The sequence below is a fragment of the Hyaena hyaena genome, unplaced genomic scaffold (genome assembly GCF_003009895.1).
Source record: "Hyaena hyaena isolate Hyena2069 unplaced genomic scaffold, ASM300989v1 scaffold_1879, whole genome shotgun sequence".
Taxonomy (NCBI): Eukaryota; Metazoa; Chordata; class Mammalia; order Carnivora; family Hyaenidae; genus Hyaena; species Hyaena hyaena.
The window spans coordinates 58,795-85,698 of NW_024082515.1; the positions used below are offsets into that span (position 1 = coordinate 58,795).

At 42.3% G+C, this 26,904-nt stretch overlaps 1 long non-coding RNA gene across 1 annotated transcript; it reads left to right on the forward strand.

Moving 5' to 3' along the window:
* The first annotated feature begins 5,343 nt into the window (after window positions 1-5,343).
* Window positions 5,344-26,904, forward strand: LOC120226882. The gene is made up of 5 exons (XR_005527112.1): window positions 5,344-5,434; window positions 5,687-5,715; window positions 19,046-19,318; window positions 19,813-19,995; window positions 26,687-26,904. It is a non-coding gene; the product is annotated as an uncharacterized LOC120226882 (long non-coding RNA).

Consider the following 26,904-nt stretch of genomic DNA (forward strand, 5'->3'; position numbering starts at 1 on the left):
ATGTGAGGTCTGCCTGGATCCATCTTATGGTTTGAGTCAAGGATAGTTCAGGTTCCATATTTAGAGTTAGAATTCTCTGGGGCGCCTGGATGGCTCAGTTGGTTAGGCATCCAACTTCAGCTCAGGTCATGATCTCCTGGTTTGTGAGTTCGAGCCCCACGTTGGGCTTTGTGCTGACAGTTCAGAGCCTGGAGCCTGCTTCAGATTCTGTGTCTCCATCTCTCTCCGTTCCTCCCCTGCTTGTGCTCTCTCTCTCAAAAATAAATAAAGATTAAAAAATTAGAGTTAGAATTTTTTGAATTCTTTGGAGGTCTGTATATCAGGCTTGAGGTTTATATATTTGGTGAAATCTGGTCAGGGTATGAGTTCTGTTTTAATACAGGTTTTTATTATTATTTAGGTATGGTAAGGCCAATAGATCAGGAAATGATTATTATTGAGAAGGTAATTTGTTATACTCACAGATCCCAAGAGAAGATGGAATGCCGAACCATGCAGTACCATATGGGGAAGCACCAGGTTTAGTCAGGAGGCAGAGAGATGAGGAAATTTTGAATAAGAGTCCTTATTGTGGTTTTCACCGGAACGAATGGGCAGGGTAATTAGTTTAGTATTTGTCCAGTTTGAATAGTTTCGGTAGATTCTGTGTATAGGGGCTCTCTCTGGTTGCCTGGTACCTGGCCCTGGGTGATTAGGGCAGAGGAATAGTGGTCTGCAGTGTGAGAACCTGATAGAGGAGGTGGTTGGGGTATGGCTGTGGATTGATTTGTTTGTATTTGAAAAGTGCTCTCTCAGGCAAGTTGTTTACTGTTTCTAGGACTTGAATAACCTTGGGATAGGCAGTCTCTCCAAGGTCAGCAAGGTCCCAGATGTCAAATCATAAAAATACAGAAAACAAAAGACACAGATTAATGCAGGGTTTCTGAAATCAGTGAGTTTGTTTCTCAGTGTTTGAGCCTGAAGTATTTGGAGTACTATTTGTTACTGGTGTAAGGTTTCTGAATGCATTGTTGGTCTGTGTCCTATGGTTTTAGTCTGAGGTGTTTGTAGTCTATGTTCAAGGTTTGAGATAACCGATCTTAAGGATCTGTCACTCAAAGTTTTGATGTAGGGTGTTTGGGTTTTTGTTGTTGTTGTTGTTCAGGTTGTGAGGTCTCTGAACTCTGAGGGTCTGTGTCCCAAGTATTGAGTCTGAGGTGTTTGGAAGTTCATGTTCTTGGTGTGAGGTCTAGAACTTTCTGTTGTTTTGAGTCTGAAATATTTCAGTTTCTTCATTTAGTATGTAAAATCTCTGAACTCTGACCATGTTGGTCCTTAAGATTGAGTGTGATATATTTGGGAGTCTGAGTTCAGGGTTTGCGTTCCCTAAATGCTTTGGTGATCTTTGTTTCAATGTTTGAGTATGAGGTGTGAGATCTCTGAACTTCTAGAGGTTCTATGTCTTAAGTTGGGTTTGAACTATTTGGGACCTGAGTTCAGAATGTGAGGCCTTTGAACTCTTTCATTGCCTTTTTTTTTTCAATATTAATTTGAGATTTGGGAATCATGTTCAAGGTCAGAGGTCTTCAAACTCCTTGAGAATGTGAATCCTAAACTTTGAGTTTGAGATATTTGGGGTCTTGTTCAAGGTACGGCACTTCTAAATCTTTTCATAGTGTGTTCCAAGGTTTGAGTCTGAGTTATTTGGGGGCCATTTTTCAAGGTATGGTATCTCTGCTCTCTGTAGTGTTCTGTTTCCCAGTACTTTACTCTGAGATATGTAGATGCTTGTGCTCAAGGTGTGAGGTCTGTGAATTCATTGAGGGTTTGTGTCATCAGGTTTGAATCTTAAGTAGTTGGGAGTCTGTATTGTTGGCATGAAGTCTCGGAATTCTTTAAGTGTCTATCCCAAGGTTTGAATCTGATGTCTTTCGAGTTCTGTTTTCAAGGCATGATGTCTCTGAACTCTTTTAAGGTCTGTCCTAATGTTTAAGTTGAGGGATTTGGGTGTCTTTAATAAGGATGTGAAGTCTCTGTACTCTTTGAGGGCCTGCATCTAGTAAAGCAAGAATGAATCTAGATAGGAACCAGTATTTACCTAAGGGTTGTCCTATGTGTCTCACATATTTTTCTTTGCTGAATTATGAAAAGCACCTACCAAAAATGGGACATCTCACCCTTTGGAGGAGCACAGAACCCCTCTGAAACTCTGGCTACCACCCCACAGTATAGTCTTTGGGTTCAATCCATGTGAAAGACTGCTCTGAGAACTTAAACCACCAGTTAATACTGGAAGCTCTGGCATCTTGGGAGGTTGACTCAGGAATGGGTCCTAGACAACTAAGAAGCCATCTGAGCTCTGCTTCTTAAAAGATTGTGTACTGATGATTCCTAGGGGTATAACCCAAACTGAAGCAAGAGAAAAGTCAACATACATAATACCTAGCTAAAGCCAAAGCTTAATGTTACATGGAAATGTCCAAATGAATGAAGAGTCTAGTCCTGATATCCCAAGTGTTTGGCATCCAAGGGGTATTTAGTATATACAGAATAAATAAATGAATCCAAGGGGCAGCAGGGTATGGGGAAAGAGCTCTTATTTGCCAGTAAAGTGCTCTGAACTTAAAGTCTAGCTTTGCCTATTATAGCTTATGTGACTTTAGGCTAATTCATGCCTCTGAACTTCAGTGTCTTTTTTACTTGTAAAACAGGCATCATTATACCTATCAGCTAGGTTTATTAAGTAGGCATGGAGATGGCTTATTTACACACAAATGGAGGACCTAAGGATAGTGCTTGGACCAGAGCAAAGCAGTGCCAACGGCCATTGTTATGAATAAATTATCACAACCCAGGCCACTAGGTGCTGCTATGCCTTTGGAGGCCATGAGTGTGTGGTGCTCACTCAGTCAGTGGCTTGCTCTTCTGTGCTCCTGTGCTTCCTAAAGGTTGGCATTTGTCTGTTGGCATTCATCTCCTGGAGCATCACACCAAACTTGACTACATATTAACCACTCTTTTCCAAGATCGGCTAGCATCATTTCTGCAATAACTGTCATATTGAGGACACAGCACATATATTGTTTCTAATTCTTAAAATAATAAAACAAGGTAGGGAAGTGAGGTCCATTTAGAGATTCAGAAAGTGGACTCAGAGAGGCTAATAAGTAACTGGCCCCAAGTTACATAGCCTGTATATGGCAGCAATTGGTGAAGTGCTGCAGCATAACTCTAGCATGTCCATAGCAGATGCCATCTCAGAAGGGACTACAAAACACGATCCAGGAGTAAATTCATGTTTCAGCTACTTTGGAGCCCCAACTTCAGAGCTACCCAAGATTGGATGAATTGAGATCAGTGATAAACAATGCAGTGTCAAGAGAACGGAGTACATTTATTTTTCTTTTGCTGCTTTCAAGATTTTCTCTTTGGCTTTGGCTGTCAACATTTTTATTATGCTATGTCTAGGTAGAGATTTCTTTGCATATTTTTTTACACGCAGTCTGTTGAGGTTTTTGGATTTGTAGATTAATGGTTTGTTACATATTTAGGAAATTTTCAGTGGTTATTTCTTTTTTCTTTAATCGTTTTTTAATTTTAGAGAGAGAGTGTGTGTGTGTACAAGCTGGGGAGAGGGGCAGAGGGAGAGAGAGAAAGAGAGAATCTCAAGCAGGCTTCATGCTCAGTGTGAAGCCTGATGTAGGCTTCGATCCCATCACCCAGGGACCATGACCCTAGCTGAAACCGAGAGCCAGATGTTCAACCAACTGAGCCACCTAGGTGCCCCCAGTTGTTATTTCTCCAAGTAATTTTTCTATTCATTTCTCCCTCTTCTCTCATTCTGGTACCCCCATTATATATATGTTGGTGTACTTCATTGTGTCCCATAGGTCTGTGAGCTATGCTCATTTTTCCTCATTCTTTTATCCTTCCTGTTCGTCAGATTATATAATCTTGAATGATATATCCTCAAGTTCACTAATTCTTTTTTTCTGCCTGCTCAAATCTAGTTTGAGCCCCTCTAGTGATTTTTTAAAAATTTGAGTTATTAGGCTTTTCAACTCCAGAATTTCCATTTTTTAAAGTAATTTCTGTCTTAATTGATGTTCTTTATTTGATAAAGTTGCAGGGCTCGAACTCATGAATCATGAGATCATGATCTGAGCTGAAATCAAGAGTCAGAAGCTCAACTGACTGAGCCACCCAGGCGCCCCTATGAACATATTTATAGTAGCTACTTTGCAGTCTTTGTCTGCTAACTCCCACATCCTGCGTCCCCTTAAGGTGGTTTCTGCTGCCTGTTTTTTAAAAAAAACTGTACAAGAATCACACTCTCCTGTTTCTTTGTTTGTCTTATAACTTTCTGTTGAGCAATAAGCATTTCAGATAACATATCATAACAACTATGGATTCTAATAAGCGTCACATTCCTTCTGAGACTTTTTCATGGTGCCATTTCCTTTTAGCTTATTTGTTTAATGTCTTGTCTGGAATAATTCCACAAAATATATTTTCCTTAAAGTGTGCAGTCTCTCATGTCACTGCTCAGCTTTTTCCGTTGTTTTTATTTTCAAGCCTAGCTTCCCAGAGGTTACCAAGTCAACGTAGCTTAATATTCAATCAATGATTATTTAGGGGTTGTGCTTATATTCCTTGAACCAGTGATGGGGATCAGGGCATGCTGCTCCAATGTGGCATCTTGGCATGTTGAATATTTTAAATTGAAGGAGTTTGAGACAATGGCAGAAGCAGGAAGGTCACTCTGACCTTCCATGTATAGTTTTCCCCTGAAGCAGGTCATAAGACTGTCATGTGAGAGGTGCCTGCCCTATACTCAGAGGAAAGTAGCATCCTTATCTCTGAAGACAAAGGGATATTGAGAAGAATCTGAAAGATCAGACCTTGCTAATATGATAGGGAAAAGATAGGATAAAATAGGCAGAGAGGGAAGGGTTAGGATGTGAGGTGCCTGGGTGGGGAAAAACACATATTTTGGAACAATGCTGGGAGCCTCTGACCACAGCAAAGCCCCTCCGGGCATAAGCTTCCACTACCTACTCCCCCTCAGGTTTCCCTTAAGAATTTGACCAAAGACCCGACTAAAAATAAGTAGACCATCAAGCCCACAAGGAACAGTATGACCATAGACCACCCCTCATACAATGGAAATGAACCAATCAGGAATGGACAACCCAGCACCTAGAGGTATCCAGCCAATAAGGGTAAGACCTGAGAAGGAACAAGGGGAAAGGGAAGGGGGAGGACTGACCAGAACCTTATAAAACTAGGACCCCTGCCTATAGACTTGGACATTCACTTTCCAATGTCCCCTCTCTGTAGAGAGAGCTTTCCTACTATTCTTCCTTTCTAATCTTATGCTCTAATAAACTTTTGCCTGTTGTTTATCCTGTGTCCACCTCTTCATTCTTCAAAGCAGCAAAACAACGAATCCCAGGTATGGAGGTAAAAAACACTAATTTTCCCCCAGTTTACTGCACTTACCCCATACTCCTTGACCTACCATGTTCTTCCGTGGCCGTTCACTTTTCATCTCTTTTCATCAAGTACTTTGCATAAAAGTACTCAGGTTTAATAATTTCTTTGGATTTTCATTTCCTTATGAGGCCCCCGTGTCATGTAAATCTTATATTAAATACATTTGTATGTGTTTCTCCTGTTGATTTGTCTTTGTCCGTCTAATTTTCAGATCCCACCAGGGACTCTAAAAACACTGAGGTAAAGTTTTTCCTCCTATCTGCTGATGGATCTGTGAGTGATGTGTGGGATGATTTCTGCCACATGTTCTAGTAGATACTAGTAGCTCTCAAGTGCATGTTGCAGTTGCTTTTTAGGGGGTGCAGCCTGCCAAATGTACACAACCTCCTAACCTCCAGGGAGAAGTATGGTCTTAACAGGGTACTTTTGAGCTGTCCATTTCTCTGGTTCTCACTGTTAAACTTCTGGGTGATTTGCTGTTTTGTCTTTTGGTCCTGGTTTCATGAAACTATTAGCTTTCTCTTAATTGTCTGACAGTAAGATTGTTATTGATTTTGACTACACCTGAAGACAGGAGTTACTCCTGTTGGGGAGGAAAGTATTTTCATTCCACCCTTTAAAATCTTGGTTAAAGGGGGTGATGGGCATGGAGGAGGGCACTTTTTGGGATGAGCACTGGATGTTATATGTAAACCAACTTGACAATAAACTATAAAAAAAAAATCTTGGTTAAGGCCCCCAAGGGGCATATGGGTGGATCAGTTGGTTGAATGTGCGACTTTGGCTCAGGTCATGATCTCACAGCTCATGAGTTCGAGCCCTGTGTTGGGCTCTGTGCTGTCAGTTCAGAACCTGGCGCCTGCTTCACATTCTGTGTCTCCCTCTCTCTCTGCCCCTCCCCCACTTGTACTGTGTGTGTTTCTCTCAAAATTAAATAAACATTAAAAAAAAGACAGATAAACAAGAGAAAAACAAACAGAAGTTTATTAACATGTATACCTCAGGTATACCTGGGAGATACCCAGGGAAAATTGAGTAACTCCCAGATATGGCTTAGAATTTAGGCCTAAATACCATTCTCAATTAAATCTTCAATTAAAGAAAGGTATAGGGAGGCCAGGAAAATCATAGTAAACAAGGATATGGTTTGTTATACAGATTTAAGTCAGTGCCTTCTCCACTGGTGAGAGTCTCTTGTGATTTAGAGTCATCCTTCTCTTTCTAAGAGAGAGAGAGAGAGAGAGAGATCCTTACAAATAGAGATTTCCTTTATAAATGTAAATGTCCCTCATGAAAGGGTAACTTCTACTCTGTTCAGACCTTCCATGTGTCTAATGTTTCTCAAAATATACATACCAAAGATACTAAAAAGCATATTTTGGGGTAGATTTTCTAGTCTCCTATACTCCACATTCTGTTCTAAGTGAAATCAGCCCCTCAGTAGGGCTATGGAGGTATCAGTCCTCTAGTCTTGCCTCTCTCCTTGGGCAGAAATTCTGTGCTCTTACACTGAAGATAGGGCTGGGGACAGGGATGGTGGCCTGCTTCTCCTGGAGTGACACCTATACCGTGAAAATGGAAGCCGAAAGGGACTGTAGCTCTTATCTTTTCTGTTTGCCTCTCCCCGCAGAGAACCACCACCTTATTGGTGAGGGAGTGCAGGCAAGCTGAGGGCAAACTACAGGCTACCAGCACCGCCCCCCCCAGGTGGAATATGTGTGATATTCCTTGGATACTCCTGGCTACCCAAGAACAAAGGAAATGGGTTTGAGTGCTTGCCATGGTGATGTGGGAAACTAAGGCAAATGAAACATTAAATTCCCTTACTGCCTACAGCCCATTGACAAGTCCTAGAAACTGGCAGTGACCTCCCTCTAGGAGCTTGGCTGCCTCGGTGATGACACTTTGCTGGGGGCAAAAGGGAATCTTGGCTTAACATTATCCCAACCTCTAGGATCCTGTAAGTCTACTTTAACATATGAAAATTCCTTTGGAAACTTTCTTTATCTCAGCTCCCCCAAGGTATATGCTGGCAATTATACTCCAAGCTTATGGTCCCCTGGTATATATCTGAAGGGTCTCATGACCTAGGTTTTACTAAACGGTAATAAATGACTTGTTTTCCTAACAATAGCAAGGTCCTGGAAACCTTGTTTCCAAAATTCCTTAGAGACTTCCCCTCCCAACCTTAGGGTATAGAACTAGCCACTCCTCACAACTCCAGTGCAGGTCTTTCTGTCCATGCGTTCTGTCCCCATGTTTTAATAAAATCACCTTTTTGCACCAAAGACATCTTCAAGAATGCTTTCTTGGCCATCATCTCTGAACTCCCTGAACCCCACCATCACCCCAAAACCCCATCACTATGAGTAGGATCTGAGGGTGGGGTTGCTATTGGAGCTCCAGTATTGTCTTGCTTGGAAAATAGCCTTCTCCACACTATTGGTGGGGTTTTGGAGTGGTGGGGATCCATAGCAGATGGACAAGAAAGCATTCTTGAAGACATCTTTAGTGCAAAAAGGTGATTTTATTAAAGCATGGGGACAGGACCCACAGGCATAAAGTTCTGAACTGGAGTTATGAAGGATGACTGGTTATATTCTATGGAGTTGGGGGAGGTAAAGGCAAGAAGGAGTTCTCCAGAAGGACTTTCATATACTGAAAAGACTCATAAGATACTAGAGGCCTGGCTATTGTTAAGCTAAGGTTGTTTTTCCTCTGGTAAGGCATTTACATTAAGACAGTAGGGGGTTCCTGTAGAAATGATATACTCTGTATTTGCATTAAGTATTCATCAATGGGCTGCAGGTTATAAGGAAATTTAGTTTTTAACCATTTTTAATGTTTATTTATTTATTTATTTTTTACAAATAGTTTATTGTCAAGTTACTTTTCATATAACACCCAGTGCTTATCTCCACAAGTGCCCTCCTCCATGCCCATCACCGCCCCCCCCCCACACCCATCAGTCCTCAGTTTGTTCTCAGCATTCAAGAGTCTCTCATGGTTTGCCTCTCTCTCTCTCCCCCACTATTTCCCCCCTTTTTCTCCCCAAGGTCCTCCATTAAGTTCCTCCTAATCCTCCTATACGTGCAAACATATGGTACCTGTCCTTCTCTGCCTGACTTATTTCACTCAGCATAACACCCTCAAGTTCATCCATGTGGCTACACATGGCCAGATTTCATTCTTTCTCATTGCCATGTAGTATTCCATCATATAGATAAACCACATCTTCTTGATCCATTCTTCCGTTGATGGCTCTCTCCATGTTTTGGCTATTGTTGAGAGTGCTGCTATGAACATTGGGGTCCATGTGCTCCTATGCATCAGCACTCCTATTTCCCTTGGGTAAATTCCTAGCAGTGCTATTGCTGGGTCATAAGGGAGTTCTAGTGTTAATTTTTTGAGGAACCTCCACACAGTTTTCCAGAGGGGCTGCACCAGTTTACATTCCCACCAACAGTGTAGGAGGGTGCCCGTTTCTCCACATCCTCGCCAGCATCTAGAGTCCTCTGATTTGGTCATTTTAGCCACACTGACTGGCGTGAGGTGGTATCTCAGTGTGGTTTTGATTTGTATTTCCTTGATGAGGAGGGACGCTGAGCATCGTTTCATGTGTCTGTTGGCCATCTGGATGTCCTCTTTGGAGAAGTGTCTGTTCATATCTTCTGCCCATTTCTTCACTGGGTTGTTAGTTTTTCGGGTGTGGAGTTTGGTGAGTTCCTTATAGATTCTGGATAGTAACCCTTTATCCGATATGTCATTTGCAACTATCTTTTCCCATTCTGTCGATTGCCTATTAGTTTTGTGGATTGTTTCCTTTGCCGTGCAGAGGCTTTTGATCTTGATGAGGTCCCAATCGTTTATTTTTGCTCTTGATTCTTTTGCTTTGGGGGATGTGTCAAGTAAGAAATTGCTGCGGCGGAGGTCAAGGAGGTTGTTTCCTGCTTTCTCCTCTAGGGTTTTGATGGTTTCCTGTTTCACATTCAGGTCCTTTATCCATTTTGAGTTTATTTTTGTGTATGGTGTGAGACAATGATCTAGTTTCATTCTTCTGCATGTTGCTGTCCAGTTCTCCCAGCACCATCTGTTAAAGAGGCTGTCTTTTTTCCATTGGATATTCTTTCCTACTTTGTCAAGGAATAGTTGGCTCTGTACTTTTGGGTCCAATTCTGAGTTCTCAATTCTATTCCATTGGTCTATGTGTCTATTTTTGTGCCAATACCATACTGTCTTGATGATAACAGCTTTATAGTAGAGACTAAAGTCTGAGATGGTGATGCCTATCGTTTTGGTTTTCTTCTTCAATATTACTTTGGCTATTTGGGGTCTTTTGTGGTTCCATACAAATTTTAGGATTGTTCTAGCTTTGAGAAGAATGCTGGTGCAATTTTGATTGGGATTGCATTGAATGTTGTAGATTGCTTTGGGTAGTAATGACATTTTAACTATATTTATTCTTCCGACCCATGAGCATGGAATGTTTTTCCATTTCTTTGTATCTTCTTTGATTTCCTTCATAAGTTTTCTATCATTTTCATCATACACATCTCCTATATCTTTGGTTAGGTTTATTCCGAGGTATTTTATGGTTTTTTGTGCAATTGTGAATGGGATCAGTTTCTTGATTTCTCTTTCTGCTGCTTCATTGTTGGTGTATAAAAATGCAACCGATTTCTGATCGTTCATTTTGTACCCTGGAACTTTGCTGAATTCTTAGATCAGTTCTAGTAGGCTTCTGGTGGAGTCTGTCGGGTTTTCTTTGTAGAGTATCATCTCATCTGCGAAAAGTGAAAGTTTGACTTCTTCTTTGCCAATTGATGCCTTTTATTTCCTTTTGTTGTCTGATGGCTGATGCTAGGACTTCCAGCACTATGTGAAACAGCAGTGGTGAGAGTGGACATCCCTGTCATGATCCTGATCTCAGGGGGAAAGCTCTCAGTTTTTCCCCATTGAGGATGATGTTAGCTGAGGGCTTCTCATAGATGGCTTTTATGATGTTTAAATAAGTTCCTTCTATCCTGAGTTTCTCGAAGGTCTTCATTAAGAAGGAATGCTGTATTTTGTCAAATGCTTTTTCTGCATCTATTGACAGGATCATATGATTTTTATCTTTTCTTTTATTGATGTGATGTATCACATTGATTGTTTTACGAATATTGAACCAGCCCTGTAACCCAGGAATGAATCCCAATTGATCTTGCTGGATAATTTTTATGTGCTGTTGAATTCGATTTGCAAGTATCTTGTTGAGGATTTTTGCATCTGTATTCATCAAGGATATTGGCCTGTAGTTCTCCTTTGTTGCTGGGTCTCTGCCTGGCTTGGGAATCAGAGTGATGCTGGCTTCATAAAATGAGTCTGGAAGTTTTCCTTCGATTTCTATTTTTTTGAATAATTTGGGAAGAATGGGTATGAATTCTGTTTGAAATGTCTGGTATAATTCCCCAGGGAAGCCATCTGGCCAGGGGCTCTTATTTGTTGGGAGATTTTTGATAACTGATTCGATTTCCTCACTTGTTATGGGTCTGTTCAGGTTGTCTATCTCTTCTGGTGTGAATTTTGGTAGTGAGTGTGTCTTTAGGAATTTGTCCATTTCTTCTAAGTTGTCCAGTTTGTTGGCATATAATTTTCCATCATATTCCCTGATAATTGCTTGTATTTCTGAGGGGTTGGTTGTAATCAGTCAATTTTCATTCATGATTTTGTCTATTTGAGTGCTGTCTCTTTTCTTTTTGAGAAGCCTGGCTAGAGGTTTGTCCATTTTGTTTAGTTTTTCAAAAAACCAACTCTTGGTTTCACTGATCTTTTCATCTGTTTCTTTGGTTTCTATATTCTTTATTTCTGCCATGATTTTTATTATTTCTCTTGTTCTACTGGGCTTGGGATGCTCTTGTTGCTCTCCCTCTAGTTGCTTTAGGTGCACTGTTAGATCTTGCACTTGTGCTTTTTCTAATTTCTTCAAATAGGCTTGGAGTGCAATGTACTGTCCTCTTAAGATTGCTTTCACTGCATCCCTTAGGGTTTGAATTGTTGTATTCTCATTTTCATTTGTTTCCATATATTTTTAAATTTCTTCTCTAATTGCCTGATTGGCCCATTCGTTCTTTAGTAGGGTGTTCTTTAACCTCCATGTTTTTGGAAGTTTTTCAGACTTCTTCCTTTGATTGATTTCAAGTTTCAAAGCATTATGATCTGAAAGTGTGCATGATATGATCTCAATTCTTTTGTATTTATGGAGGGCTGCTTTATGTCCCAGTATGTAATCTATCTTGGAGAATGTGCCATGTGCACTTGAGAAGAATGTGAATTCCATAGCCTCAGGATGTAGAGTTCTAAATATCTGTCAAATCCATCTGGTCCAATGTATCATTTAAGTCCATTGTTTCTTTAGTGATTTTCTGTCTAGTTGATCTGTCCATTGCTGTAAGTGGAGTATTAAAGTCCCCTGCTATTAGCACATTCTTATCGATAAGACTGTTTCTGTTTGTGATTAATTGTTTCATGTATTTCGGGGCTACCATAGTTGGTGCATAGACATTTACAATTCTTAGCTCTTCTTGATGGATAGACCCTGTAATTATTATATAATGCCCTTCTTCATCCCTTGCTACTGTCTTTACTTTAAAGTCCTGTTTGTCTGATATAAGTATAGCTACTCCAGTTTTTTTTTTTTTTTTTTTACTTCCAGTAGCATGATAGATATTTCTCCATCCCCTTACATTCAGTCTGAAGGTGTCCTCAGGTCTAAAATGAGTTTCTTGTCAACAGCAAATAGATGGATTTTGGTTTTTTTAAATCTATTCTGCTACCGTATGTCTTTTGATTGGGGCATTTAGTTCATATACATTCAGTGTTATTATTGAAATATATGGGTTTAGAATCATTGTGTCATTTGTGGGATTCATGTTTGTGGTGTGTCTCTAGCATCTTGCATTTCTTGCAACATTTCCTTCAGAGAGTCCCCCTCAGGATTTCTGGTAGAGTTGGTTTAGTGGTGACAAATTCTTTCAATTTCTGTTTATTTGGAGACTTTTATCTCTCCTTCTATTCTGAATAACAGGCTTGCTGGATAGGGGATTCTTGGCTGCCTATTTTTTCTGTTCATCACATTGAAGATCTCCTGCCATTCCTTTCTGGCCTGCCAAGTTTCAGTAGATAGGTCTGTCACCACTCTGATAGTTTTCCCTTTGTATGGTAGGGCCCTTTTCTCCCTAGCTGTTTTCAAAATTCTCTCTTTGTCTTTATATTTTGCCAGTTTCACTATGATATGTCATGCAGAAGATCGATTCAAGTTATGTCTGAGGGGAGTTCTCTGTGCCTCTTGAATTTCAACGTCTACTTCCCTCCCCAGGTTGGGGAAGTTCTCTGCTAGATTTGTTCCAGGACTCCTTCAGCACCTTTCCCTCTCTCTTCCTCTTCTGAGATTCCTATGATACGGATATTGTTCCGTTTGATTATATTGCTGAGCTCTCGAACTCCTCTTTCATGTTCCTGGATCAATTTATCTCTTTTTTCCCCTCAGTTTATTCTTTTTCTATAATTGTGTCTTCTAAATCACTTATTCTCCTTTCTGACTCTTCAATCCACGCATTGGATACCTCCAGTTTATTATGTATCTCATTTATCGCATATTTAAATTCATCATAACTATTTTTAAGCTCCACGGTGTTTGTAGCCATAGTTTCTTTGATGTCTCCCATGCCTTTTTCAAGCCCGGTGATTAATTTTATGATTATTGTTCTAAATTCTTTTTCAGTTATGTTGTTTATATCTGTTTTGAGCAGTCCTTTAGCTGTCAATTATTCCTGGAATTTATTTGATAGGAGAGCTCTTTCATTTTGTCAGTTTGATTAGCTTTCTATCTCTTGTTAGTTTTTTTTTTTTTTGCATGTATATTTGTCACAGATTTATTATTTCCTTTTTTTTTTTACAAATAGTTTATTGTCAAATTAGTTTCCACAGAACACTCAGTGCTCATCCCCACAAGTGTCCTCCTCCATGCCCATCCCCCCTCCCCCCCACATCCATCAGTCCTCAGTTTTTGTCAGCATTCAAGAGTCTCTCATGGTTTGCCTCTCTCCCTTTCCCCCACCATTTCCCCCCTTCTTCTCCCCCTTGTTCCTCTGTCAAGTTCCTCCTAATCCTCCTATACGTGCAAACATATGATATTTGTCCTTCTCTGCCTGACTTAGCCATAGCACTGCTAGGAATTTACCCAAGGGATACAGAAATGCTGAGGCATAGGAGCACGTGTACCCCAATGTTCATAGCAGCACTCTCCACAATAGCTAAAACATGGAAAGAGCCTAAGTGTCCATCAACTGATGAATGGATCAAGAAGATGTGGTTTATTTATACCATGGAATACTACATGGCAATGAGAAAGAATGAAATCTGGCCATGTGTAGCAACACGGATGGACCTTGAGGGTGTTATGCTGAGCGATATCTCTTGTTAGTTTTAAAAGCATTTTATGGTCTCTGCACCTGTGAGCGCTGCTGCACCAAAGTAGGCTATTTGACTGTCCATGGCCTATCCATTCAGAAAGTGTTTTTTGAATGGTATCTCTTGGGCTCTCTTGTTGAGACCTTGGTTATTTTATTTTCCTACTTGTAGTGGTATTTGGGACTCTCCACCATGTGTCCTTTGGCTAGTTTCTTGAGGTAGCCCTGGAAAAGAAAACAGACAAACACACAGGGAACAAAGGCACACAAACGCACAGACAAATCCAACAAACACACAAACCGAAAGGGAAAAGGAAAAAGTAAAGAGAAAGAGGGAGAAGGGTAGGCAAAGAATAAAAAATAAAAATACATAAAAAAATTAAAAAAGAAGAAAAGGAAAAAAGAAGAAACCCAATGGGCAAAGAACAGTTTAAAGCATGTATAACCAGATTTCCCAGCTACAAATAAATAGCCAGGTGTATGCAGTGCTGGTTGAACAGCATAAAGAAAGAGAGAAATGACACGGCAGGGATGAGGCAAAATTGGAAATGAAATGAGCAGGCAGAAGGAATAAGAAGTGTTTTTCAAAGAGCGAAAGAGTGCAATATGTTTGAAGAGGCAAAAGAAATGAGGATGGTGTTATCTAGAGAAACTATTTAGTCTGATTACTCCAGAGAGAAAGAGATGAAAAGGTAGGTAGTTGTAGAATTTACATCTAGAGAATGAATTAAATTTGACTGTTCAAGTAAGCCAGTGACCAGAATTGGTCTTGCCCTGGCTCCGGTGGGGGGGGGGCGGGGGGGAAGGAGGAGGGCAGCTCTCTAGCAGTGATGGGCGTGGTTTGATCCTATGAGGCCGGTGGGAGTTCTGCCTTGGCGGTTGTGGGGAGAAGAGTGACGGCACTCTAGTCCCTTCTTGAACCAAGCGCTGCAACTCACTTTTTTGGGTGTGTAAACTCCCTGTACCGGGGGCGCAGCCAAGGTGGGCCATGCTCTATATCCCAGTGTGGGCCGCATTTCCAGATCTCAGTCTGTGCGCCCCACTGAAATTGCCGGAAGCACAAACTCGCAGGCAATCCCCTCAGGGCAGTCCCGAGCCTCTTGCCTACCCCCTGGGGAACGAGCCAGAAGTCGCTGCTCCCGTCTTCTCCAGGTCGGGTTGGCAAGCGAGGAGCAGTTTCATCTGGGGGTCGCCTGGGACGAGTGCGTCCCATCTAGGATCAGCTGGAGGGCAGGAAACTGGGTCCCTCTGTGTTTCGTCGCCCGAAACACAAACTCGCGGGGAAATCTCCCAGTTTTAAGCCCTTCGCCTCCCCTCTAGGGATCCAGCCGAGCCAGAAGCACAAAGGCGTGGCTGCCGCACATCCCCTCCAGGTCGTGCTGACAAGGGGGGAGCAATTTCCCTGGGGGTCGCCTGGGACGAGTGCATCCCGCCTAGGGTCAGCTGGAGAGCAGGAAACCAGGTCCCTCTGTGTCCTGAGCGGAGGTTTTTCTGTTCCCCAGCGACAGGGACAGTGTCTTGAGCAGTTTCGGCCACTCTCTTTCCCCTCTAAACTCCCCGCAGAGGGGAATCGCCCCCGTCCCTCTGTGTCTCTGGTCCTGGCCCGATTTTATCTTCCCCAGTTCCCACTCACGTTAGAAGCTTTTCTCAGCCGACTCTGTCTCCTTTTCCTTCCAAACTCCTGGATTCTGTAAGGGCTCCTATGGCCTCAGGTCTTCTCTGTGTGAGATATGGGAGTGAGTGCAATGTATGGAGTTCCTTACTTCTCCGCCATCTTGCCCCTTGGCTTTAATGTTTATTTTTGAGAGAGAGAGAGAATGAACAAGTGGGACAGGGGCAGAGAGAGAGGGAGACACAGAATCTGAAGCAGGCTCCAGGCTCTGAGCTGTCAGTGCAGAGCCTGATGCAGGGCTTGAACTCAAGAACTGTGAAATCATGACCAGAACCAAAGTTGGATGCTTAACTGACTGAGCCACCCAGGCACCCAGAGATTTATTTTTTTAAGTTTATTTATTTATTTTGAGAGAGAAGGAGAGCATTAGCACGAGTGGGGGAGGGGCCCAGAGGGAGAGACAGAATTCCAAGCAGGCTCCTTGCTGTCAGTGCAGAGTCCAGTCAGGGCTCGATTTTATGAACTGAGATCATGACCTGAGCCACGATCAAGTGTTGGTCACCCAACAGACTGAGCCACCCAAGTGCTCCAGGAAAATTTACTTTTGCCTATCATTTCCTTCTTGCCTTTGTTCTCTACATCCTTATGCAGAAGAGGGTGATATTGGGGCTCCATGAAACAGTTTATAGGTTTCTGGAGATTAGGCTTTTGGTAAGATTGCCTTTTTCTTGTAATTTATGAAGACACTTATAAACTGATGGAGACTCATGCCCTGCATGACTGTGATCTCTATCAGTTAACCATTGGTTTTTCCCCTTCCTTTGTTCTTGGGAAGCTGGGAATGCCTGAGGAATGTCACATATATCCCACCTGGGGTAGGGAGGGGGTTTGTGGGGTGTCAGCTTACCTTCTGATCCCTCACCACTGAGTGGAAGTGGGAGGGGGAAGGAAGCCCTGATCTCTGCCATGGAATAGAGCTTCTATAATACAGAGCTGGTGGTTGGGTGGTGGAAGCAGGTGAGAGATGCCTGTGACTCACCCTTCTTGGGGTGAAACTATAACCCTAAAACTGGGAGTGATGAGTAAAGGGAGCCCCCATCTTCTTGGCTGGACTTTCTAGGAGTTAGAGCTTTTGTAACATGGAGCTGGCAGGGGGAGTTAATGGGGAGGTAGGAAAGCAGGTTCTAGTGCAAAAGCCACAGACTCCTGCTGTTCTAAATTTATTAGATTTTATTTATTAGATTTTCTTGAATAAATTCTCAATTTGCTGTGTTATCTTAGATCATTTGCTTTCTAGAAGTTTAAAACATTTTTTAATGTTTATTTATTTTGAGAGAGGGAGGGAGAGAAAAACAGTGTGAGCAGGGGAGAGGCAGGGAGAGAGGGAGAGAGAGGATCTTAACCAGGCTCCAAGATGCCAGTGCAGAGCTCAACGTGGGGCTCAAACTCATGAGTGTGAGATAATGACCTGAGCCAAAATCAAGAGTCAGATGCTTAACTGATTAAGCCACTCAGGCACCTTGCTTTACAGAAATTTAAATGGTTGTGTTTTATATTTTGATCAGTTAATTATTTTGAGGCGTGAGAGTCCACTGAGCTCCTCACACTGTCCCGAAGTCCCATCTGTCTTTCTACTCTTGTTGAAAGTAAATTAACAGACAAAGTGCAGCAAATATAACAAAGTCTTGCAATTAGAAAAGACTTTTTCCTATTGTGTCTATGCCTCAGCTGTATCTGCAGACAGATCTCTGTCCCACTGGTGACTAAGCTCTCTTTTGTCCTTGGAGGTTTGAGAGCCTTTTTTTTTTCTTGAGAACCTTTTGAAAAAAAAATTTACTTATTTTTGAGAGACAGAGAGAGAGACAGAGCATGAGTTGGGGAGGGGGCAGAGAGAGAGGGAGACACAGAATCTGAAGCAGACTCCAGGCTCCGAGCTGTCAGCACAGAGCCCAACGTGGGGCTCAAACTCATGAACCGTGAGATCATGACCTGAGTCAAAGTCAGACACTCAACCGACTGAGCCACCCAGGTGCCCCTATAAAGACTTTTAAAGAACGTTTATTTTATTTTATTTTTTTAAGTAATCTCTACACCCATTGTGGAGCTTGAACTCATGACCCTGAGATCAAGAATCATATGCGTTTCTGACTGAGCCAACCAGTTCCCTGAGCCTTTGTTTAAGGCAAGAACAGCCTAAGAAGAGTTGTCCTGACACTGTCCATGGGTGCATTCCTGCTCCTATAGCAACAGCCACTCACTTGCCTAAGGATAAAGTCATCATAAGCTATAGTCCCTTGTCAAGTACAATATACTCCTGGCACCTGCCAGAAAGGCCACCCAGTATGCTGTTTCACCCCTTCCCCTTACTCATGCCACACCTCATCTGCTTAGTCACTCAGCAAACATCTCTTACCGGGAGTGCCTTTTTCTCTACTTCTTGCCTTCCCATTTATCCCTGACCCGACTGACAATTCCTTTTCTTCTGAAGTTCTGCATTTCCTAAGATGTGGACTGAGCATTCAGCCTTCATCACTGGATGCTCCTGCTGTATGTGAGCTTGTTTGGGCTTGCTCATTGTTCTCTGCAACTTGACACCTGTCCTACAGTGAAGGGACCCTGCCCTGGTTCCTTACGATCTCTAGAGCACCTGTTAGATTTTTGTTTTTTAATTTTTTTTGAGTGATAATCACATGTTTTATTCTGTTCTAAAACAGCTACTACAGAATCTTGAGAAAATACCTTGCGTTTGTATAGCACTTTAGTCATTTGTGTTAACATGTGTTATACTGTTGTTTTCACTATAACCCTATGATTTGCTGAGGCAAGTAGGTATGGGTATTTTACCCCATTTTACATACTGGAGGGTAGATCCCACCAGAGGTAATTTTAGGGACTTCTGTAAAGTCCCAGAGTAAGAATGGATCTGAGCTCTCCAATCTTAGCTTGGTATCTAGTTCCTTCTGTGGGACTCTAGAATTAGGAAGTACCCTCCCATCAAGAGCAATCAGTACCTAGGCTAGAACAGAATTTGGTGTTCTGAGAACTCTCTCAATCACTCGGGATGGGGGGAGAGACAGTCAGCTGTCGACTGAACTCTGCAGACAATTTGCAGATTTCTATTTCCTTCCTGTAGCCTCCTCTACATAGCTAACATGCACAGATAGGGCTTCTCTATCCATTTGACCCAAAGAGTAAAAGATGTGTTACTAGATAATTTGAGGGGGGGGAGATGATCTATTAGTTTATTAAGACTAAAAAGTGAATCATTAATGGCTTCAGGCTACTGACCTTACAGTCAAAGGATAATGGAGACCCAAGGAACCTCTAAATCCCTAGAATTACTAGGATTTTAAAGGACTTCTACCCTCCAAGGGCACCCCCTAAATTAGCATTCAGAGCGAGGAAGGAGAAAAGGAGCATTCACTTGGTTGAGTACCCAATTTCTGCTGGACATTGCCATGAGTGTTTTTTTCTTATAACTTCTTCCTCCCTTTAATTCTCATGACAGCACTCTGAGATCAGAATTTATAGATGAGAACCTCAAGGCTCAAAGAGATTAAAGTGCCCCAAACATTGGACAACCTGGGATGAGAACCTCTAAAACTCTACTAGTTCCCCAAATTCTTGAATCATCTATTACAGTTACACCTGCTTCTGGAACATTCTAGGAGTAATTCAAATTAGTTCATTATTGGATTCATTATTGAGCATCTGCAGTGTGTGGGCATAATGCCAGGAGCTGAAGACACCAAGATGAATAAGTCAACGCCCAACCTGTCAGGTAATCTGATATGATACCCGGTGAGCCTGATATACATTTTTGTGACAGTAGTACAATGTGAGAAAACTTCTGTGGGGTTGAAAAGGAGATGGGGATTGGCTGTTTCTTAGGAAAGTCCTTAAGGGCCACCGTAGGAGGGAGAGGTCTAAAACCCCATGGTCACCTGGACCCAGAATCTATTTTCCTCCTGCACTAGGCCACATAGCTAGATGGAGAAGCCCACAAAAGTTAGTTTCTGTGAGAGGCAATAGTGCAGGTCAGAAATAGTCTGGCATTTGAGCACTTGGGGTCTGGACTTGAATCCCAGCTCTGTCATTTACGTGTCACATGGTACAAATTATTTAACCTGAGTCTTGGGGCTTGCCCTTCTAAAAATATTAGGATAAACACAACAGCTTCATGGGATGGTTGTGAAGAAGAATCTCAAGATCTTTTACATTTTGGTTCTATTCTCTCTTCAGAAATGTGGAAACATGTGCCAATTCCTATTTTAGGTCCACCAGACCAAGGGCAATTTGAAGACACAAGCAGTGGGAAACCAGGCCAATATGCTCTGCAATCTCAAGTGAAAGGAGATCGAACTAAGGAGGCAGGCAGGCACCATGAAATAAACAAGAAGAGGATCAGCCCCAGGGTCTGGCCAGGACACTCAGATGTAACTTCTCAATGACGTGTTGGTAAATGAACCACATCGGAATTAACATTTACCAGTGATAATATGTGGGTGCTGATGAAGAGGGGAAGACCACCAATATTAAGAATCCAGGGCTGGGAATAGAGACAGAAAAGGTTTAATAGCCAATCTAGTGAGGAAGAAGGCCAACTCTGGAATGAAGCATGTTCCCTAAAGGTCCCAGGCTGTGCTCTAGGAGTTAATGAGACAGATGGTGACCAGGCTGTGCTGCAGCTTGGAAAGGGGCTAATGAGACTGCAGATCAGCTGTCCACAGGTCAGCAGTAGCCATGTGTCACCAGGTATGGAGGCCAGTGCCCCTCTTAGAACCAGCTTCTTTTTTTTTTTTTTTTAATATTTTTATTTATTTCTAGGAGAGAGAGAGAGAGACAGTGTGAGCAGGGGAGGGTCAGAGAGAGAAGGAGTCACAGACTGAAACAGGCTCCAGGCTCTGAGCTGGCAGTCAGCACAGATCCCGACGCGGGGCTCGAACCCACAAACCGCGAGATCATGACCTAAGCGAAAGTCGGACGCTTAACCGACTAAGCCACCCAGGCGTCCCTGTTTTTGTACTTTAGTAATATTCAGTGAATGATAGCACTTGATATCTGAAATTCTATTGTGTGTTTATCTAATTTACTTTCTGTTTCTGTCCACTTCCCATTCCTACAATATAAGCTCCCTGAGGGCAAACACTTTTTTTTTTTTATTTTCTATTTNGAGTCACAGACTGAAACAGGCTCCAGGCTCTGAGCTGGCAGTCAGCACAGATCCCGACGCGGGGCTCGAACCCACAAACCGCGAGATCATGACCTAAGCGAAAGTCGGACGCTTAACCGACTAAGCCACCCAGGCGCCCCAGAACCAGCTTCTTAATAGTGACACTGTCTCCTTATTTTGGCCAGGCTACCACAGGAGACAGGTCCATGATTAAGTGGCGAGATGGAGATGCCTCTTGGGAAGGCCACAGCGGGGTTGTGGAAAGGAAAGGGAGACATGGGCACATGGGGCACAGTGAGAAGACAGATACTCTCTGAGTTCTGCAGTGTGAACCCTGGGTAAAAGGTATGTCCTAGATTACTGGATTTGTATGGATGGTGAGGGCAGTAGTGAGTGTATGAATATCTGAAGTTTTGACAAGTGAATGACAGTCTGACTTTATAAGTGACCTTGACCATAATCACAGTTCTAATTTGGAATCCATAAGACCACTCTTAGGTTCAGTGATTCATTAGAAGGAATCATGGAACTCAGTAAAGCTATTATATGCATATATATGCTATTATATGCATGGTTGTGGATCATTATAGTGAAAAGATACAGATTAAAATCAGCAATGGAAAAAGGCTCATAGTACAGAGTTCAGAAAAGACCAGGTGTGAGCTTCTAGCCGTTTTCTCCCAGTGGAGTCATATGGACAGTGGTTAGTTCTCTCAGCAATGATATGTGACAACATGTGTGGAGTATTAGTATTGTCAACTAGGGAAACTCACTGAAGCCTTAGTGTACAGGGCTTTTACAGAGGGCCAGTCATATAGTCATGGGATGCCCCTGTGATTGACCTTAGCTGCTCAGTCTCCAGCCCCCCAGAGGTCAAAATGATACCATATGGCCCAAGGCCTCCACCATAAATCACACTGTTGTCATAAACCATTTGGTGTGGCCACGGCCTCAGATCAAAGACACTTAAAATTACAGATCAAATGTTCTTATATATATGTAAATTATATGCAAATATATATTAGGTCATATACTTCTCTCTCTAGATTTTAAATAGCTAATATGTACTCTACTAAGTATTATAAGTTTAAACTGCATGATATGCTTTAAATCACTCTTCTCCCTCAACCCTGAAAACACTTCTTTGCCAGCAGCCACAATGCTGATCTTTGTCAGCAGAGGGCACTGGAGGGACTCTGCAAGGGGAACAGGCCTCTACAGGATCCTTCTCACTGCAGTGGTGCTTGTGAGATTTTGGCTGGCGTGCAGGACATCAAGTGGTGCTCAAGTTGCAGTGGTATTAAGTCTCACCATTGCCCCAAAGGTGGCTTCCCAGCAAGGCTCCCTGGAACCCTAGCAGATAACCTCCTGCTTGCCAGCTCTGGCCTGACCTCATCTAACTCTGCCAGCCAGTGGGCCACAGCTATACCCTCTCCACCCAGGGTGCCATGAAGAGCCTTGGGATGGGGGTGGGAGGAGCCTCTTCTCAGTTGGGTCCTTTCTTGGGTACTCTATCCTGGTCCTAGATGTATTAGCTGCTCCCCCATCTGCTATTATTGTATTGTTTAAAAATAGTTCTCTTTACTCTTTAGTAGCATCATCTTGTTACTAGTTAATAATTCTTTAAATGTTCCTTGTTCATAAAAAAAAAAAAAAAAAGATACTCTTAACAAGCAGAATATTCCAAGGGCTTAGAGGTTCTCTCCAAGGAGCTGGGCAAGGGTTAAACCTTTCTTTGGGGTTTTCAGGATGTGCACAATCCAGACCTCCTGAGTTATCCTATACTGTACAATGGCAGAAATACAGGAGTGCTAGTTCATTTCTTTCCAGGAGAATAGCATTGGTTTGGCATGTGGCTTGATATTCTAAAACATGTGTATGCCTCTTTTCTACCCAGCTAAAAACTTATTTGGATGCTGTGTTTGGCTGGGTTTGGTGGTAGCGTTATGAAAAGGGAAATGCACTAGATCAGCAGGAGGAAATGTGGGTCAGCATGGGAGTTCTGTGCCAACTAACTGTGAAGGCACAGAGAAGTCCCTTGCCTACTTGGTTCTAGCATCATCCACTGTCATTCAGGACTGGTAATTCTTATCCTACCTCCTGTGAGCAACACTAACCCTTGTTGGGAGGATCAAATTACACAGTAAATGCAAAATCAACTTGAAAATTTAACACAATACAGAAGTGAGACATCTGTGATTAAAAGTGGTTTGCTCTTTGAGGTGCTTAGGTGGCTCAGTCGGTTGAGCGGCCTACTTCAGCTCAGGTCATGATCTCACGGTTCATGAGTTCAACCCCCACGTTGGGCTCTGAGCTAACAGCTCAGATCTCAGGAACACTCTTTTATATCAAAAAGGCCATTGTAACAAACTGGGAGTTCAAAGTGTAGTGGCCTTTCTTTGGCGAGTTGTGACCGTTTCTCATTGGTTGGGCTGTTGCCAAGGGAGGAAGAAAGCCTATCTTCCTCCTGCTGCAGTGGTAAAGTAACATCTGCATGCAAGATTCATCTCTTCCTGTTGGGCCTGCTGTTGACAAATGGTAGGGCATGAGAGTTCCCCTTGCTGGCCTCCCAGACTCCATTCTAAACAAGATTTCCTTTTATTAATTTTCACAAACCTATGTCCACATAAGTTCACCTTCACAGATACAGAGAGTTAGAACTTGGACATATCTTTTGCAGGTACACAATTCAACGCACTACAGGCAGCATATACAAGATTTCTTGTGGCACGTCGACTCATTACAAACTGCAGCCATCCCAAGAGCACTTTTTTTTTTCTTTTATTTGTGCCTTGGGGACCAGGACCGAAGACAGGAACTGAAATGAAAACATGGGTCATGATCAGGGGTTTTGACTTAGAAACAGGTGAAAAAGAGATTTACAAGACCCAGGGATCTGAGCGCTATACTGGACTAGAAACTCTACACTTGCTTCCATTCAATCATATAAAATAGGGATTGCTGGGGCATCATGATCTCACAGTTCATGAGTTCCAGTGCTGCATCGGGCTCTGTGCTGACAGTTCAGAGCCTGGAGCTTGCTTTGAATTCTGTGTGTGTGTGTCTCTCTCTGTCCCTTCCTTGCACTCTCTCTCTCTCTGAAAAATAAACATTTAAAAAAATCTTTTTTTAATTAAAAAAATAAGGATTACTGTGGCCAGACTGTAGACAAGGATACTGAGACTCAATATAGTCCACCCAAGGTTTGCCAGCAATTTGTGAACAGGCTCAGGTCAGAAACTGGGTCTGTCTGCCCCATACAGCCTCACATACAGTGCAGCCTCAGAGTCAACTCCATTGACAGCTGGAGGGAAGAACAGTGTCATTACTCAGATATACAGTTGGCTTTAGGTAGATACAGAATTGATGGAGTGATATGGCAACACTAGAACTCTGGTGAGGACACAGAACATTCCCTCCCTGAGCTGCCCTAACAACTTGTCAGTGCCTGCTTTTCACTATATGGAACAATGCCTTCTGGTTACTAAATACAGATAAGGATTTAAAGAAAAATCTCCTAGAGAATTGTAGCACTTGCTCTGAAATACACAGAAAGTAGACTAGATCCTTTCCAAAAGAAAATTTTATCAGAAGGAAAAATAAAAGAGAGCGAGGGCTGGCTGTGGGAACCCCTGAAGAAGGAGGCTGGGGAAAACTCAAAAATCAGAAATTGACAAATTTGGTTTGCCTGCATCCACCAGATTGATCAATTCTGTGCAGGTGTCTGGCAGCTGTGTGACTCTGGGTCAATTGGGCCCTCTCTTTGCCTCAGACTCCCATCTATAAAGTCAGGCTGAACATTTCTGTATATCAGGGATCTAGAATGGCTACCCTGAAACTGTTTGATGCTGGCTTGGGCAATGTTTTGTTTGTTTTGTTTGTTTGTTTGTTTGTTTGTTTTCTTGTTTAAACAAAAATTTTTAATGTTTTATTTATTTTTGAGAGAGAGAGAGACAGCGTGAACAGGGGAGGGTCAGAGAGAGAAGGAGATACAAAATCTAAAACAGGGTCCAGGCTCCGAGCTGGCCATCAGCACAGAGCCCGACGCGGGGCTCAAACCCACAAACTGAGATCATGACTTGAGCCGAAGTCAGACGCTCAACTGACTGAGCCACCCAGGCGCCCCTCTTGTTTTAAAATTTTAATGTTTATTTTTGAGGGGAGGAGGGGCAGAGAAAGAGAGAGGGAGACACAGAATCCAAAGCAGGCTCCAGGCTCTGAGCTGTCAGCACAGTCCCTACAAGAGGCTCCAGCTCATGGACCATGAGATCATGACCTGAGCTGAAGTTGGACACTTAACCAACTGAGCCACCCAGGCGCCCCTGACTAGGGCAATGTTTTATATGCAAATACAAGCCATTCAAGTTAAGCCACCAAAAAGATAGAAGAAGAGAACTTTTTTTTTTTACAACAAAACATTTTATTTTTTATTTTACTTTACTGAGATATAAGTCACGTAACATAAAATCTGCTATTTTAAGGTGCATGATTCAGGGGTGCCTGGGTGGCTCAGTCGGTTAAGTGTCCTACTTCAGTTCAGGTCATGATCTCACTGCCCATGGATTTGAGCCCCACATCAGGCTCTGTGCTGACAGCTCAGAGCCTGGGGGCTGCTTCAGATTCTGTCTCCCTCTCTCTCTGCCCCTCCCCTGCTCATTCTCTCTCTCTCTCTCTCTCTCCCTCTCTCTCTCTCCCTCTCTGAGAAATAAATAAAAATTAAGAAAAATAAAGTACACAGTTCAGTGGGTTTTAGTATATGTATTATGTTGTGCAACAATTGTTACTATATAATTAAAAAACATTTCCATCAGAGAAGGGAACATTTTTGAAAAAAGAATTTGTAAATATTTTGTCTACATGGAAAAGTGATACATTGAGGAGGGCACTTGTTGGGATGAGCACTGGGTGTTGTATGTAAGTGATGAATTACCGGAATCTACCCCCAAAACCAAGAGCACACTGTATACACTGTAGATTAGCCAACTTGACAATAAATATTATTAAAAAAGAAAGAAAAGTGATGATCAAGGTGTATAGAAAAGACAACATCAGTTCCAGGAAATAAATCAACATATTCTTGAGGCAGAACTAAGAAATTAGAGCAATAAAGTTAAAGCCCCAGCACAAAAACGTCTGAGACAATATTGATAAACCACTGCCTGACAAGAGAATAACTACACTTGGAACAGCAGGAAGAAACCTAACGGAACCAGGCAAAAGCAGACAGGCTAAAATAAAGCAAGAGGGATTGCAGTCGGGTATGTGGAAGAACTTCCTGACCATCATAGGGATAAAATGTTACTCCGGGGAGCGTGGAAACCGTTGCCCTAATATATTTAGAAACATGATACATATTTCTACTTGTTTTCCTAATTGCATACTAGAACAGGTTGTCTCTTCCTCAGAATCTTTTTTTTTAAATGTTTACTTATTTTTGAGACAGAGGCAGAGTGTGAGTGGGGAAGGGGCAGAGAGAGAAGGGGACACAGAATCTGAAATAGGCCTCAGGCTCTGAGCTGTCAGCACAGAGCCCGATGCGGGGCTCGAACCCACTAACCGTGAAATCATGACCTGAGCCAAAGTCGGATGCTTAACCAACTGAGCCACCCAGGAGGCCCCCTCAGAATCTTTTAAGAGCAAAAATATCCTTTAATATCTATTTTAGCCTCTATTAAGCCATATTTGGTTTTAACTGTTTTACACAATAACTGGTATTATCTTCCCAGTGTTGGAGCAATACTTATAATTATTATTCTATAGAAATATTCACTAATATTTATAGAACGTTTCTTAGGTGCCACATAACATGTAAGCTCATAACCACCTATAAGGTCATAAGACTGAAATGCAGTGTGTTCAAGTGGTCTATCTCTGTTGTGTGGCTAATCAATGGTATGACAGGGACTCAAGGCAAGTTTGGCTGATTTGAATACCAGGCTCCTTCAACTACACTGATGTTGAGGTTTACATTTACAGGCTATGTCCCTCAAGCATTCTGGAAGCTCCTGGAGGGTAGAAGCTCTGCATGTGACTTCTGTCTTTCCAACCTCTGCCCCTCTGCCACATCTAACCATCCAGCCAATCTGGTTGACTCTTCTGCCTCCAAATACAGCTGACCCTCAAACAACATGGGTTTGAGCTGCACATGTCCACTTATACATGGATTGCTTTTAATGAATACAGTACTATAAATG